The 15,692-nt window shown below is 37.9% G+C and overlaps 1 long non-coding RNA gene across 1 annotated transcript; it reads left to right on the forward strand.

Annotated features, from left to right (window-relative positions):
* The first annotated feature begins 8,666 nt into the window (after nucleotides 1-8,666).
* On the forward strand, nucleotides 8,667-9,605 carry LOC146583476 (uncharacterized). Its single transcript, XR_014893148.1, has 2 exons — nucleotides 8,667-8,759; nucleotides 9,347-9,605. It is a non-coding gene; the product is annotated as an uncharacterized LOC146583476 (long non-coding RNA).
* The last annotated feature ends 6,087 nt before the right edge of the window (nucleotides 9,606-15,692 follow it).

Below are 15,692 nucleotides of genomic sequence, written 5' to 3' on the forward strand. Positions count from 1 at the left end.
TTTCCTATTATATTTTCAATAGCCATCCAAAAATTGGGTGTAAAATATAGTGGAAAAAAAAAAGGAAAATGTAGTTGAAGTAAGTGTCGGAAGTTCAAAGAAAGATGGTATTATTATTTCTACTTGGATGTCCTGGTGTGAATTTGCCAGAGACATTTGTCTGAAGTAATAGCTTTGTCAGTTATGTCATTGACTCACTGTGGGAGACAGTCAAGGAGGGATTACATTTTTGGGCACTCTATCATTACAATTCGAGAACTGCTGACTTTGATATTAGCTCCCAATAGGGAGCAATGCTTCCAAACCCTCCCACAGAGCTTACTGTGAATATTTCACAAAACAAGGATGAGATATAAACAATTATTTGGTGTTTGAGTGAAAAAAAAAAACATGTTGTAATGTCAAGGTTTCAAACAAGAGAAACTTGTTTTGTTCCCCTCTCTCACCTACATGCTTTAAATGATTCATCCCCTGTTGAGCCACGGTACTCCAGACAGTGTCTCATTGTGATAGTCGCTCTGTGCATCTTCAGTTATCTAAGGCAAATGGCTCCATTCTGACTACAAAAATATTTCTTTTATTTTATTGTTTGTTTGTTTTTTTAACTGAATTTGTCAAAGCTGCGATTCATAAAAGCAGATGGAGGTCAAATATTATTTGAAGCCATTTTCAAAGATTACAATAGCTGTACATGTATCCTTTGCCACAATGGGTGGAGCACAGAAATGTGTTTGCATGGCTTAATATTGCTCTTTCTGCCCTATTTTTAGGTTGTATTTTGATATTTTGCAACCTGTTTTGTTATGTTTATACATATTCCCAGTGGGCTCTATTAAAATACCAACATCAAAATCCATATATCCATCTCCTACTGACCACACTTAGCTGTGCTCTCTGCTCAAACTGTTTGATCTTTGTTGCTAAATCCCAAACTGTGAAGGTCTTTAATAGCAGATTGTTAAAAGCTGCCGAAAACCTCATCTCAAAGTCCTCATGTTTGACCCCCATTTTCCATTAGAAAAATCTTAAAAATGTCTATTCCAATCTAAAATTAATTTAAAAAATGTTTAGTTTTATTGAACCTCATTAAATCTTAGATGCATTGCAGACATTGCAGCGCATGTCTTAATGTTTTGTGTTGATTGAGAAAAATTCAGTACTAAGGGGTTGAAATGATCTTTTACCAGTGTACTTGCAGTCGTTAACATAAACAGGGTTAATAAAGCACGTTTTCTTATTTTACTGCACAAATTCTTTTACAGATTATCTTATTCTTCGTGATCTGCAAATAATAAAAATGAACTGAACTGAATTGCATTGAATTACAGTTACTGGAAACTCAGTACTCTTTTGCTCTTTCTTTTATTTTTATTTTTTTTGTGTTTCTAAATAACTCAAGGTAATTTAGTATTTAGTATTTATTTATTTATTGTCATTGTCAAGAACAATGAAATTGCGTTTGGGGCTTCCATACAACCCAAAAAAAAGAAGAAAATAATAAATACCCCTTAAAACCCAAGTGTACATATTTAACCCAGTGTGACTCCAATGCAATAAGACAATCCTTAGCAATAATGTTCGTAGAAATTCAGACAAAGACCTGAGAAACATGACAAAATACAACAATGCAACCCATTCAATATTATTGTACTGTGAGATATGATATCAGATATGATAGTTATCTATTTAAGAAAGGGGGGGGGGGGGGCAGGAGGGGGAAGAGAATAAAGATATGATGCACCAATGCAGACCAGTTCATTGCTATTAAGAAGTTGGATATGGTTATTGTCCGTGAGAGGGGGGCAGAGAGTTCAGGAGCCTCACAGCCTGTGGATACAGGCTGTTGGCCAGTCTGGATGTTCTGGCCTGTATAGACCTGTACCTTCTCCCTGAGGGCAGCAGATGGAAAAGGTGGCGCGCAGGGTGATGTTGGTCCCGCAGGATACTGTGCACCCTCCTCAGACAGCGAGTGGGGAAGATATTACTGATCTCCCCATACAGAAAAGAAATAGTAAAAACTTATATGAGATTACTCATGAAAGTGGCCGCTTTCATGAGTAAATCATATAAGGCTTATATGATTTACTCATGAAAGTGGCCACTTTCGCATTACTTTCATACATTGTTTTAGTAAGTATCCAAAACATACAAGTTTCATTATATAATTTTTCAAGGGATCTTATATCTGTTTTCACTCTTGTATGCTTTTCATACAAGTTTCACACAAGACAGATACAAACTTTATAAGATTTATATATATCTTTTCCATATGGGTCTGGCAGACTTGTTCCAATAATTCTGCCAGCTTCTTTCACCACCCGCTGGAGTGCTTGCTGATCGGCCTTGGTGCAGCTGGGGAACCACACTAGAAATCCATACGTCAGAACGCTGCTGTTGGCACAGTTGTAGAAGTTCAACATCAGAGATCTGGGAATGTGTGCGCTCCACAGTCTCCTCAGGTAGTAGAGGCGCTGTTGGGCCTTCCGTACAACTGAGGTGATATGGTTGCCCCAGGACAGGTCCTCGGTCACATGAATTATGTGTGAATTATGTGTTTCCTTGTAATTTTTAAACTCCTGAAACGATGCAGCATTTTGAGAACAATGCTTATTTGCTGAATTCACCCAATAAAGGTGGGAATGGTTGTTTTTTTTACATTTAAGCTGCATAAGTCATTAAAAGGAAATCTAGCAGCTTTAGAGGTGCCAGGAATTTTCTACAGATTAAGCCAAAAGTGTTTGGGTGTAAGCTCTGGGATTCCTCTCCAAGATCTTGACTTTACCGTGCAGATATTGAGCTATGAAACTCTACAATAGTCCTAATTCAAATCTTTTAAATCTCACTTTTGTTTGTTTTTCATCCCCATTTTCCTTCTTCATACACTTAACTTTCCCTCAGGAATTTGTCTGTTTCTGTGTCATTGGATTTAGTGTTGATTTTTTTGTGTGCTTCTGTTCATTAGTGGTGGTTTTCTATTAATGGTTATAATCCGGTTCCTCTTTTATTCATTCTAGAGAAGCTGCTACTGCAGTGCATTTTATTTTAATGCATCACTAACAGCTACCTGCTGTTCGGTAGCTATTTATAACAGTAAGCACAGAAGCTTTGTTGAAAAAGGTTAAGTTCAGGTTGCTTTGTGTGATATTAGCTAACACTGAAAAATGTGTGTTTGTCTGAAACTATTACTTTGTAAAGCAATGACAGTTTTTTTAACTGTTAAAAAGATCATTAATAATGCTTACAGGCAGGTCAGTGTAAATTTGTGAAATGTAAACATTATGTGGATAGTTATTTGTAATTTGAAACTGAAAAATTGTTACACAGCTGTTACAAAATGGAATAAATTTAACTGTTTCACTTGTTATTTGCTTTCAATAGGTGTATAGATTTGGACAATAAAACTGCTCGGTCAGGTGTGGTTTGAATTCAATTGCGACAAGCTAGGAGTGAGACCATCCTCACTATTTTTGCAACATGTTTCACACGATCAGTGCTAAAGGACACATTATGCATGTTTATGGCCAGTGACTTTCACTAAGCGGCAGTATTGCACAGACTGGAAATTTAGAATTTAGTAAATTTTTATATAACATATAGAACTACATACATGCTTTAGTACTGTAGAGGGAACAAAGCAACTGTAGAAGAAAACGTGGCTTGGGATGGTGAAATACCCATGTACTCAGAGGTGGGAGGTTTGAAAGTAACCAATCCCAGAGTGTTATTCATCTCTCCTTATTGCATTTCTGGCAGATGCAGCCCAGCATTCTCACATTTTTATCGATAACAGTTTATCGCGTGTAGCTATCTCAACTGTTTCGCTGAGTGTTTTCTGTTTTCTTCTTCTTAAAGCCCTAAAATGCTGACCAAAAGCATATTTAGGGTTTAAAACATAGGCATTTATAGACTATTTCTGACCACATCAAAGATTCATAGCTTTTCGAAATTTGCAAAAATCAAGTGTAACAAAATTTAATTGTAAAAGAACTTAAATGAACTTTATATTTACTTTACAATACCTTAATGGACATTAAAGTGCTATCATTTTAATGCAGTAGTCCATTTTCATGCATTTTGTTATTTAAAAAAACATATGCAGTTAACTAGTTAAATTGTTAAAGTTATATCGGATTGCTTTGTGACTCTCAGTGCATTGTTAGATGTAACAGAAAATTGTGGGTTTTTTAAGTTTTCATTTGGACGTGAGTGATATGTTCAGACAGTTTACTTGTTAGGTGTAGGAGTGTCAGTGTCATAATTTCCTTAAGAGGAAAAGTAATGTCTAAAGAATTCCTTTCTTTATCTGGTTTCCACAAAGAATATGACCTATACTATTTTTGACGTTGTTTCCCAGTTTCATCCAGAGAAGAATGTGAGTACATAGCTGTTGTGGCAGGCAATATTGAACTGACTCTAATGTGTCGGCTTGAAAATAAATCAAAGATGATAAAAAAAAAAACCCGCTTTTTACTCTTCAACAAGAGAAGAGGAAATATAACTGATGAGGCAAGATAGGAAATAATTTTTGTTGTTGTTTTTAGAATTTGTGCTAATTGATCTTTGATTATAATTATATTTACAAGTAGATTAGCTTACCTCACCTGTTTGGACTGGTGCTATTGTGTTCAGCTGTTGAAGATATTATCGTTAGCATTAATGTGGCAAAGAGATTTTTGGGCTGGTCTAGCTTCCAAATTTCCACTGCAGGAAAAACATGCAAGGAAATATCAATGTGCATCATTCGCTTCAAATTCTGGGTTCACTACTGGTAATAAGAGCTATGTCTTCAGCTTTACTAAAGCACCATACAGTGCTTGTTTTTTGTGGAAAACTCCCCCACAGTATCCAAACCAGAAGAAGGCACATCAGGGCATCTTCCATTTTTTTGCCCATTCATGAGGTTTTCCACCATTAATTCATTCCCAAGGGTCAGACTGCCAATGCAGAATTCCTCAAGTCACCTCGGGACATAACAGAACATTTGGTCCAACCAGCCACTTCCATTATGCCATCATGCCATGTTGTGCTCGCTCACAGCATACTGAAGAGGAGGTATTCGCTCACCGTCCATGTTACTTGAGAGATTTGGCTTCACAAAATGAAATTCAAGTTGTAGTTTTGTTACAATTAAGTGGTTTCTGCAAACATGCAAATGCAAGTGCTGTGAATGGGACACCCAAAGAGTAATCAAAACATAGCGGGCACAATGGAAGTGGCAAAGCAACTTCAAATGAATGGAATGCCAAAACTAGGTAAAATTTAAATCAGGCACAGTTTTTGCTTTTTTGTGGGGGAAAAAAATTACTAAACATTTTGTTTGCTCCTTGGATATCATTTGTTAAATATAAATGAACAACAACAGAAAGGCAACAAAAAATGCTCAAGGTATGGTGATTAGATTAGATATATCATTTCCTGCACAGAAAAAGGTGTTTTTAGGCACTCAGCTCAAGAAAACATGACTGCAGAACTATTGTGACTTAAGTGTAAAGGCATTTAGACTTTGAGTGCATTGCGAAAAAGCATGAAATTCCAGATTTTTCCAATGCAAACGTGTTGTGTGACGTATATACACACTGAAAATATTGTAGAGAAATTGTTTCAGGGAGCTGATTGACCCAGGAGGTATAATGTCGCACAAAACCTCATTACTGCATGACAGAGTCATGATATATAGGTTCATCAAAAAGTCCAAAGTGATCAAAATGTGAGAAAGAAGTTGTTTTTTTTTTTTAGTTTCTTGTGGTCGCTGGTAGGTGCTATAACAAAAGCAGCAGGTAGTACAGGTAGTAAAGCTGCAGCACTGGCTGTAGTGATTCCAGACATACTCTCAAAAATAATAGACGGTTTTGTTTATCGTATGGACATATGCCGTGCATGCAGAGAGGGATGCACTGAGCATTTCTAAACATTGTAAGTTTATATACTTTATAACTTTATACTCAAACTTGTATTTTAAAATTTAGTGCCAGTCTTTATGTCCATTACTAAAAAAAACCCTATAGCCTTTTGATATTGGATTCTTTTTGATATACCCTGCATAAACTAATATACTGATCTTTTCCTGCCACATGCATTCACTTGGGTACCCTGAGTATACAGAACATTCTACATAATGCAGGCCACAGAGGACTTATCTAGACCTCAACTCCCATAGAAATAACCATTCCACAGATATATTTCCAGAATGTTGTTGCATCACATATATTGCCATATATCTGATACAGTAGCAGTTTATATGTCCATGTAACACAGTATGCGTCAATCTTACAAACTATATTTGTTCATATACTACTGCAAGCTAGTTGTAGTGAAATTCTTTATCATGCATTAGAGCAGATATCACTGTATATCCCATGTAAAATTACATGAACTACATTGTAGTTTACAGTCAGTGCTAAATGTAATGTAGAACCTGGACAGGAACTGTGTCAATTGAGGACAAAGGAGGTCGAGCTGGCAGTAGCTGCTGTGACTATTCATCAGACAAAAATAGCTCCTGGGATGTAGAGTGGTAGTAGCCGATGCTTAGATCAGCCATGTGTAGAGCTATAAATGGACTCTTTTACAGTGTTTCGTCACACAAGCAGAATTTTATTTTATAGAGTATATATGCAAATCCTCTGCTGCAGTATGTGTGTGTGTGTGTGTGTGTGTGTGTGTGTGTGTGTGTGTGTGTGTGTGTGTGCTGTTGCAGTGATACATGGTCAAGAACCAGCACTAATAGAAAGCATCACTGTACACTAATAGACAAATCTTAACAAATGTTCAAGAAGCAACATGTTTCTTAGTTTCGGCCACATATACACATTCAAACACATATTATAAATATTATTATTATTATGATTATTATTAGCTTCTTAATTAGTGTAGTGAGCCACAGGTGAATCATATCTTTGTGCGTCAACCACAAGTTAAAAGTTTTCTTCAAGTACAAGCTGCTATTTTATTCATGAGAATTTTCTCAAGAGCTATCTATAATGAATGCTGAAGCCGTGGCCTTTTTGCTATGAGGTTTTGACATGAAAGAAGGCTACCTCAAAACCAGTGTAAGATTGATATAAAAAGACATCTGGAGTGCCTTCAAAGAAAACCCTGCATCCTATTTATTACATCTGTGCACACAGATTTACTTCCAACCTTGACTTCAAAGTTTACAGATTAACATTTGAGGGCACCTGGCAGGTTCAGGCTTGTTGAATTGTTACCATGACTAATTTAAAATTCACAATATATACAGTTTGCAATTTTTTCAATTTTATTTTCTATATATTTCTCCGACTGTAAGGTACGATTACATGAAGAATGGTGCAAATGGTTAGAATATACACTCATAATTACAAAAACAAATAAACTGGTAATAATAATAATCATACTAATATACAAATAAAAAAATATATAAATTAGAGAAATGTAATTGTGCGATGATTAATTCAAATCCGTTCCACAATCCGCTCACCGCTCATTAAAACATTTTGCAACAAGTTGTTTATTTACCACCACCTCAAGCTGGAGCAAGATATAATGAAGGTGAAGTGTAACCGCTTGTAAAGATCACTTCACATGCAGGGACAAAAAAACCCTCTTAGAGCTCTCTCTTTACAACATATTTTAATGTTTGATACAGAAAATCAATCAGAAGCAGGGTTTCAATATGGTCGCCTTTCATTTAGTCCTGCCCTGAGAATTGGGCAAGGGCAGGGTTTTCAGGAGAGTCATAGTTTTCTCTGTCTTCTCCACTAATGAGACAAATGAGCAGGCTCTGCTGCTGCTTGACCATGCATGCTGAAGTAGGTGGAACAAGAAGCTGAGCCTTTGAAAATGACAACATGTCTCCATTCCATATATTATTTTGGTCAATTCTTGCTAGTCAGTGATTCTCTGTAGTGTCAAAGGCATTTGTGTCAGCAGAGTGCAATGAGATCAAGGACTCAAACTGTGCTTACAAAATTGTGTCTATAGCCACACTTCAGTTAACCCCACTGTCATGTGCCCTTATTTAAACCAGTTTGAATAATACAGAGTATGCCCTGTAAGATGGTTAAGGTGTAGCACTGTAAATAGGATTTTCTCTATCTTTTTTATATTTGTCTTTTAATCTGACTTACTGCTAGTAAATCTACGTATATTTGTATTATTTAATGCTCATGTCATTTACATTCAGTGCCATCTTTTTATAATTGTGCATTTTGCCCTTTATGTAGTGAGGGGGAGAGCTATGTGTGGAGGTCAGGATTGTGAATAGCATATCTAATTTATATGTGGGAGGAATAATTTGCCGCTTGTATTGATTTGTATATGGACTACATTTCTCTTGTGCTTTTCTAGTCTTATGAAGCAGTCAAGGTGCTTTACACTATTCTATCACCAACTCACTCGCAAATGTGCTTTTCATACTTTACACCCAGCATACCTACACAGCAAATTCAAAAGTGTTAAATGTTTTGGTGTTAATAGTCTTCTTGCAAAAGTAGAGTTAATTTTACTCTAAGTAGAGTCACATTCTTTTAATGTAACTCTGAGGTGTAAAATGATAGTAGTTAAAATCGAGTGTTAAAAATGAGTGTTTCTCTGTCAAATCTGGAGGTGTTACAATGGAAACATTAACTCTTGACCTCTTAACTCTGAACTCCTACAGGGGCTGTGACACCAACAGAGTAAATTCACAGACTCCGCCCCCAGCACGGCTCCAATCGAAGCTGAAGTGAAGCTGTTTCAGAACATTTTGCTCTACATATTTGAGTTGTTTGCCATGCTTGGTAAGTCATTTTTTCAAAGATTGTTTCAATTATTATTATGAGCTTTTACTTCTGTGGCTCTTTGGAGTTGAGACAAAGCTGTGTGAAAGGCATTAGCCATGTTGCTCGGTGATAGCATAATATTCTGTTTTAGCTAGCTGAAAGGTATTGTCTGCGGGCAAATACCACAGCCTTGAAAAAAGCTTGCATGTGAATTTTCAGTCAAACTTTTGGTCAAATACACCTAAAACAATGTCTAGAATGTGAAATGTTGGTATAATGGTGGTACTTGAAGCCTGAAAACGATCGCCCATAAAAAAAAAAAACGAGCAAACAGCAGTAGCAGGCGTCCTGACTGGGTTCTACGTTAGCATAGATCCCTCCAGAGTTTTGTGCAGACGGTTTAGGTAAAAATGAAAAAGGTTGAGGTTTTACATTTAGTTCAGTATTACCTGTTGCCTGTGTCTTTGTCTTTTGGGAAAATACTTTACACAAGTAATGGCTCAAAGAGGATTCCTTTTTTTTTTTTTTCACTGTGCTGCAATTGTTTACTGGATTATTTGTGCCATTAATTAGTGTCAACTAATTTTTATACAATCTCCACACAGGATATGCTTGTGAAGATGGAATATGGGGGAGAGCAGAAGTGCGTTGAAGTTCCACAAAGGGATGAATGAAGGACATGCATATTGTATTGAAGAAATAAGTGATGAGAATGCTGTTATTTGCATTTACCAGCTCGCCTATGTCAGACCTTTTGATAAACACAATTCTAATGAAAGTGAGAACATGTATACTGTTACATCTTTCAGAAAATGTTTTGAAATTGTGGTGCACAGTTCAGAATAAATGTTTTTCAAAAACCATTGCATCTTTTTAGTAAAGGTTTATTTCCAAAAGAAATTTCTAGAAGTTCAGAACAGTAAAATTCCTGCTTTTTAGAATGAATTAGAAGATGACTCTTACGTAGTTAAACTAAAATACTCTTTGAGAGTTAATATATAAACTCTTAACACCAAGTGTTAAATTATCAACTCCAGACAGATTTGGTGTTTAACACTAAATCAGAGTTAACGTACCAACTCTCCAAAAAGAGTTAAATTAACACTCTCTGGTGTGGACCCATATAGACACTTTAATAGTGTTGAAATCAAATCCGACAGTGTTAATTTGGACATGCTGGATTTGCTGTGTATCACACAGATACACTGTTGAGCAAACCACGAGCCTTTAACTGACTCTTTGTCTTGAGCTTGTCACTCTTAAATATACAGTTCATTTAAACTTTACTTTTATAAAGCAGATTCACAACAATAGCCTGAAAGTTATTTGTATTGTAAGGTAAATACAATACAGCATTAGACAGAAAATCCCAACAATCAAATGATCCTCTATGAGAAATCACTTGGCAATGGCGGGGAGAACAATCTCTCTCTTAACTGGAAGAGTTCGCTGGTAGAAGTAGGATCAGAGAGGGGCAGCCATCTGCTGAGACCAGATGAGAGGGTGGGAAGAGAAGAGGAAACAGGAGAGCATAGAGAGACAATGACAAAAACACAAACTACTAGATCCCGAAAAGTTGATTCTGCTTCCACTGAAAACACTATGTCCAGAGGAACAGAATCAACTGTTGGGATTTCCTTTCCTGGATGATAGAGCATGCATGAAGACACAAACTACTAGAGAGAGAATATTAAATATAATGACATGCAGTAGTGACATATAGATGCATGGGGGTGAAAAATGACAAAAAATGCTCAGTGGATCTTAGAAAGTCCTTCAACAAAGCTCAGGGTCACCTAATCCAGTCATAACGTTTCAAAGTTTCAATAATCTTAAATATTGAGTGGGTGCCTGTCTTCCAAATCCAAACTGGGAGCTGTTACACAGGAGGGGTCCTGATAACCTGAGGCTGGCTCTAGTTTTACTTTTGGAAACTCTAGGAACTACAAGTGAGCCTGCAGTTTTAGAGCAAAGTATTCTGTTGGGATAATGTGATACTAAGTTCTTTAAGATGTGATGAGATCTTATTTTTCAAGACTTTGTAAGGATACAGATTTTAAATTCAATTCTGCCAACATGGGGGAAATATGATCTCTCTTTTCTGGTAACTGCAGTGTTGGAGGTGAACTTAAAACCTTTCATGTGGGTTTTTGAACAGCCTGATTGTTACGTGCCAAGAGATGTGGCTTTGCATTTGGTGTTATTTTTATCTTTAAGGTGTCAAGCCTCCACCTACTGGCCAGTTCAAAGTTGATTGGCATGTGTCTATTGGCTGGTCTGGGCACAGTTGGCCAATCACTCTCCGAGGATCACTACAAATGAGCAGCTCCCTGGGCAGCTGGTGGCTGCTGGCTTCTGCTTTATGACAAACATTTGCGAACAGGCTTCTTTGTATTGTGTGTGGTGGGAGGCTGGGCAGGTAAGCTGGGGTACCCTATACACTTGTTGCAGGTTTTTAAACTGTTAGTCACACTAGGTTATGCGGTTGATGCCACTCTTGTATGTTTTCACTGACCTTTTGTCGAGTAGCTAGGTAGGCCTTTTGTTTTGCATTTTTTGTTTCAGTTAGGCCCTGGAAGCTATTGACCTCTTTTTGTTTTATTAATTTCTTTGATGTGGATCAACCGCCCAGTCCTCCTCCCCCACCTTTTTTCTTTTGTTAAGTTTGACTATCAAGGCAAGCAACCAATAAATCCTGCCTGATTCTTAACTCTCTATTGTCTTCCTCCTTCATTGATTGTGGTTGTCCAGTGTTGCTGTCTCCTTCCTACCTTTGCCTCCACCATGGTGGGGGGGATGTAACACTGACGATAAGAAATTACAAGACGTCCAGCCTAAAAAGTACTTTTTGAACTCATCAGAGAGAGAGAAACCGTCTCAGTACCCCACCTACTCTTCTACTTGCTGGGATAGGCTGCTGGGATAGGCTGCGTCCTGCACCCTCCACAACCATGATAAAGATAAGCGAAAGAGGATGGATGGCTACAATTTTTTTTTTTCCTATGAAATGAATGTCTTTACCACTTAGAACTTATATATATATATATATATATTTGGGGTGCAACGATATTCGTATCGATATTGAACCGTTCGATACAGTGCTTTCGGTTCGGTACGCATATGTATCGAACAATACAACATTTGTAATTTCTTTTATCAACTTTCCTTCTGACAATGCTGTCTGTGTTGAGCGCTCAGTGAATCTGCGTTCAACTACTCCGCCTAGGGTCGACAGTGCAGCCTAGGCGGAGTAGTCGAACGCAGATCCACTGAGCGCTCACAGACAGCATCGTCAGAAGGAAGAGCGCAGGGCAAGCTAGCGAGACAGAAGTTAAGCTCTCCTTACAACATGGACCTCCCCCACTCTCATTCAGATCTGGCGTTTGGAATTATTTTGGTTTTCATGTGACGTATGACCCTGAAGGTAAGCAAGTCATGGACTAAAGTAAAACAGTATGTTGGATGTGCCACGCAATGCTCAATTACATGGGTGGGAACTAGTGTGTTAGCGCAGTTAGCTCGTTAACGTGTTGGCCGTCTAGCCCCATGCACGGGGCGATCGGCGGTAGCTCGTTAACGGAGATTTGCCGTGTTGTGGCGTTAAGGTCATTTCAACGAGATTAACCTGAAAGCACTAGTGGGAACACAACGAATATGACTGCACATTTACGCCGACATCATCCTAGTGCAAAGACAAGTGGAAGCAGAAAAAAAACAAGAACGTTGCTACTAACTTTAGCCGAGTCATTTAGACAGCTGTTTAATATGCTGCTGAGAATATAGCCCAGAAGAAGCGGATAGTATAGCTTTTATTTTGGAAAGAGACATTTCTCTGTAATAAACTCTCTTTTCCAAAGATGAGTGATTCCTCAATCAGATACAGGGCTCGCAATATCGCTAGCCCAACGTCCCGGGGCTAGCGATTTTTTCAGTCGGGCTACCAAAATCTATCTCTTCCCTGCCCGTCGGGCTATTGTAGGAAGGAAAAATATATGTCAATGCTTTTGCATTCTTTCGGAAATGTAGCTGGGTAATTATGTCATTGGCATCGGTGAGCCACTGTCAATATGTGACATATTGAAATCGTGTTTGAATTTGCGCTTGTTTTTTTGCTTTCACTTTGCAATCGCGCGAACTGTGTATAGAGAGCGACAACACTGATCTGTGAGTGATGATAATTTGCGCACCAATTCCTCTGACATCGTCTTATTAATCGTTAGCTTACTATGCAAACATGACAAGTGAAATCTCCCGCAGCTTAAACATGTGAGAGGTTGATCGCAGAGAATCGCTGAGCTTATGTGAGTGCGTGTGTAAAAGCAGCAGGATTTATATTTGACTACGATGACCTGGATGACTGAGAACCTTCACAGACAGATATATATTTTAGTTCTGCTGAGCCAAATAAGACAGGTCAGGGTGAAGAAGTGACAGCCAAAGAAAAGCTTACCACAAAACGGAAAAGTTATGACAAATCAGACTATAAGGCAAAAAGAAAGTGCAGCTTTATGGTTTCATGGACAAAAGAATTTCTGTGGCTGCAATATGACGAGCTAAATAACCAGGGCTGCACATAAGTGGTCCGCAGGTGCGCATTCGCTGTCAAAATAAAAAACACGCACAAGGGTTAGGGTTAAATTTAAAAACTGTACTTTTGAGTTAAAATATATATTTATAATTTTAATAAATGACAAATTAAAAAGGCATGAACATTTTTTTGTATCGAAGAAATATCGAACCGTGACACCAAAGTATCGAACCGAACCGTGAATTTTGTGTATTGTTGCACCCCTTATATATTAAATTTAACCCTAACCCTTGTGCGTGTTTTTTATTTTGACAGCGAATGCGCACCTGCGGACCACTTATGTGCAGCCCTGGTTATTTAGCTCGTCATATTGCAGCCACAGAAATTCTTTTGTCCATGAAACCATAAAGCTGCACTTTCTTTTTGCCTTATAGTCTGATTTATCATAACTTCTCCGTTTTGTGGTAAGCTTTTCTTTGGCTGTCACTTCTTCACCCTGACCTGTCTTATTTGGCTCAGCAGAACTAAAATATATATCTGTCTGTGAAGGTTCTCAGTCATCCAGGTCACCGTAGTCAAATATATATCCTGCTGCTTTTACACGCGCACTCACATAAGCTCAGCGATTCTCTGCGCGATCAACCTCTCACATGTTTAAGCTGCGGGAGATTTCACTTGTCATGTTTGCATAGTAAGCTAACAATTAATAAGACGATGTCAGAGGAATTGGTGCGCAAATTATCATCACTCACAGATCAGTGCTGTCGCTCTCTATACACAGTTCGCGCGATTGCAAAGTGAAAGCAAAAAAACAAGCGCAAATTCAAACGCGATTTCAATATGTCACATATTGACAGTGGCTCACCGATGCCAATGACATAATTACCCAGCTACATTTCTGAAAGAATGCAAAAGCATTGACATATATTTTTCCTACAATAGCCCGACGGGCAGGGAAGAGATAGATTTTGGTAGCCCGACTGAAAAAATCGCTAGCTCCGGGACGTCGGGCTAGCGATATTGCTAGCTATATTCTCAGCAGCATAAGGAGAATCATGTGCTAACAGCTGTCTAAATGACTCGGCTAAAGTTAGTAGCATGCTTGCTTTTTTTTGTCTGCTTCCACTTGTCTTTGCACTAGGATGATGTCGGCATAAATGTGCACTCATATTCGTTGTGTTCCCACTAGTGCTTTCAGGTTAATCTCGTTGAAATGACCTTAACGCCACAACACGGCAAATCTCCGTTAACGAGCTACCGCCGATCGCCCCGTGCATGGGGCTAGACGGCCAACACGTTAACGAGCTAACTGCGCTAACACACTAGTTCACACCAATGTAATCGAGCATTGCATGGCACATCCAACATACTGTTTTACTTTAGTCCATGACTCGCTTACCTTCAGGGTCATACGTCACATGAAAACCAAAATAATTCCAAACGCCAGATCTGAATGAGGTTCAACTTGCCTGTTGCAAGCAGAGCTTAACTTCTGTCTCGCTAGCTTGCCCTGCGCTCTTCCTTCTGACGATGCTGTCTGTGTTGAGCGCTCAGTGGATCTGCGCTTGACAGTGCAGCCTAGGCGGAGTAGTCGAACGCAGATTCACTGAGCGCTCAACACAGACAGCATCGTCAGAAGGAAAATTGATAAAATAAATTACAAATGTTGTATTGTTCGATACATATGCGTACCGAACCGAAAGCACTGTATCGAACGGTTCAATATCGATACGAATATCGTTGCACCCCTAATATATATATATATATATACATACATACATACATACATATACATACATACATACATACACACGCACACACTGTGGTAGGGCTTGCTAGTTTCTTGTTTTTGATTTAAGTATGTTTTGTTTTGCTTTACTTTTGTTTCATATGTTTGTTTAATTTAAGACTAAACAAAAAGAATTAATGAATGAGAGGTAAAACTTGAGGGGGTAGGGGCAAATAAGTAAATACTTCTGCCTACTCCTTTTAAAACAAATAATGGAATGATATTTTGTAATGATTGTGAAGGCACGTGTTTGAAATAAAAATGAACTGAACTATATATGTATGTGTGTACACACGCTAAACTTTACATTTAATACTTCACAGTTATAAATGAACATGATGATTAATTTGTTTTGTTGAACTTTTGTTCATAGAAAGAGAAACTTTCAGAATACATTTTCTCTGAATGTATGTTGCTTTGATAGATTATTGTACTTAAGCAACAAATGTTTCTCACTCGCAAAATGTGAGATATAAATATGTTGGGTGTTAGAGCGATAACACCCAACATATTTATATCTCATATTTTGCTTCTGCTCAAATGTGAGATATAAATATGTTAAACCAAAACAAAGGACATGACACCACCACTGACCAAATGGCAACCTCATGCTTATCACAACTGGAGAAACATG

Source organism: Mchenga conophoros, linkage group LG1 (assembly GCF_057382185.1).
Source record: "Mchenga conophoros isolate Kocher_MC1m ecotype Shallow Benthic linkage group LG1, M_conophoros_male_GT1.1, whole genome shotgun sequence".
In the NCBI taxonomy this organism is placed as follows: Eukaryota; Metazoa; Chordata; class Actinopteri; order Cichliformes; family Cichlidae; genus Mchenga; species Mchenga conophoros.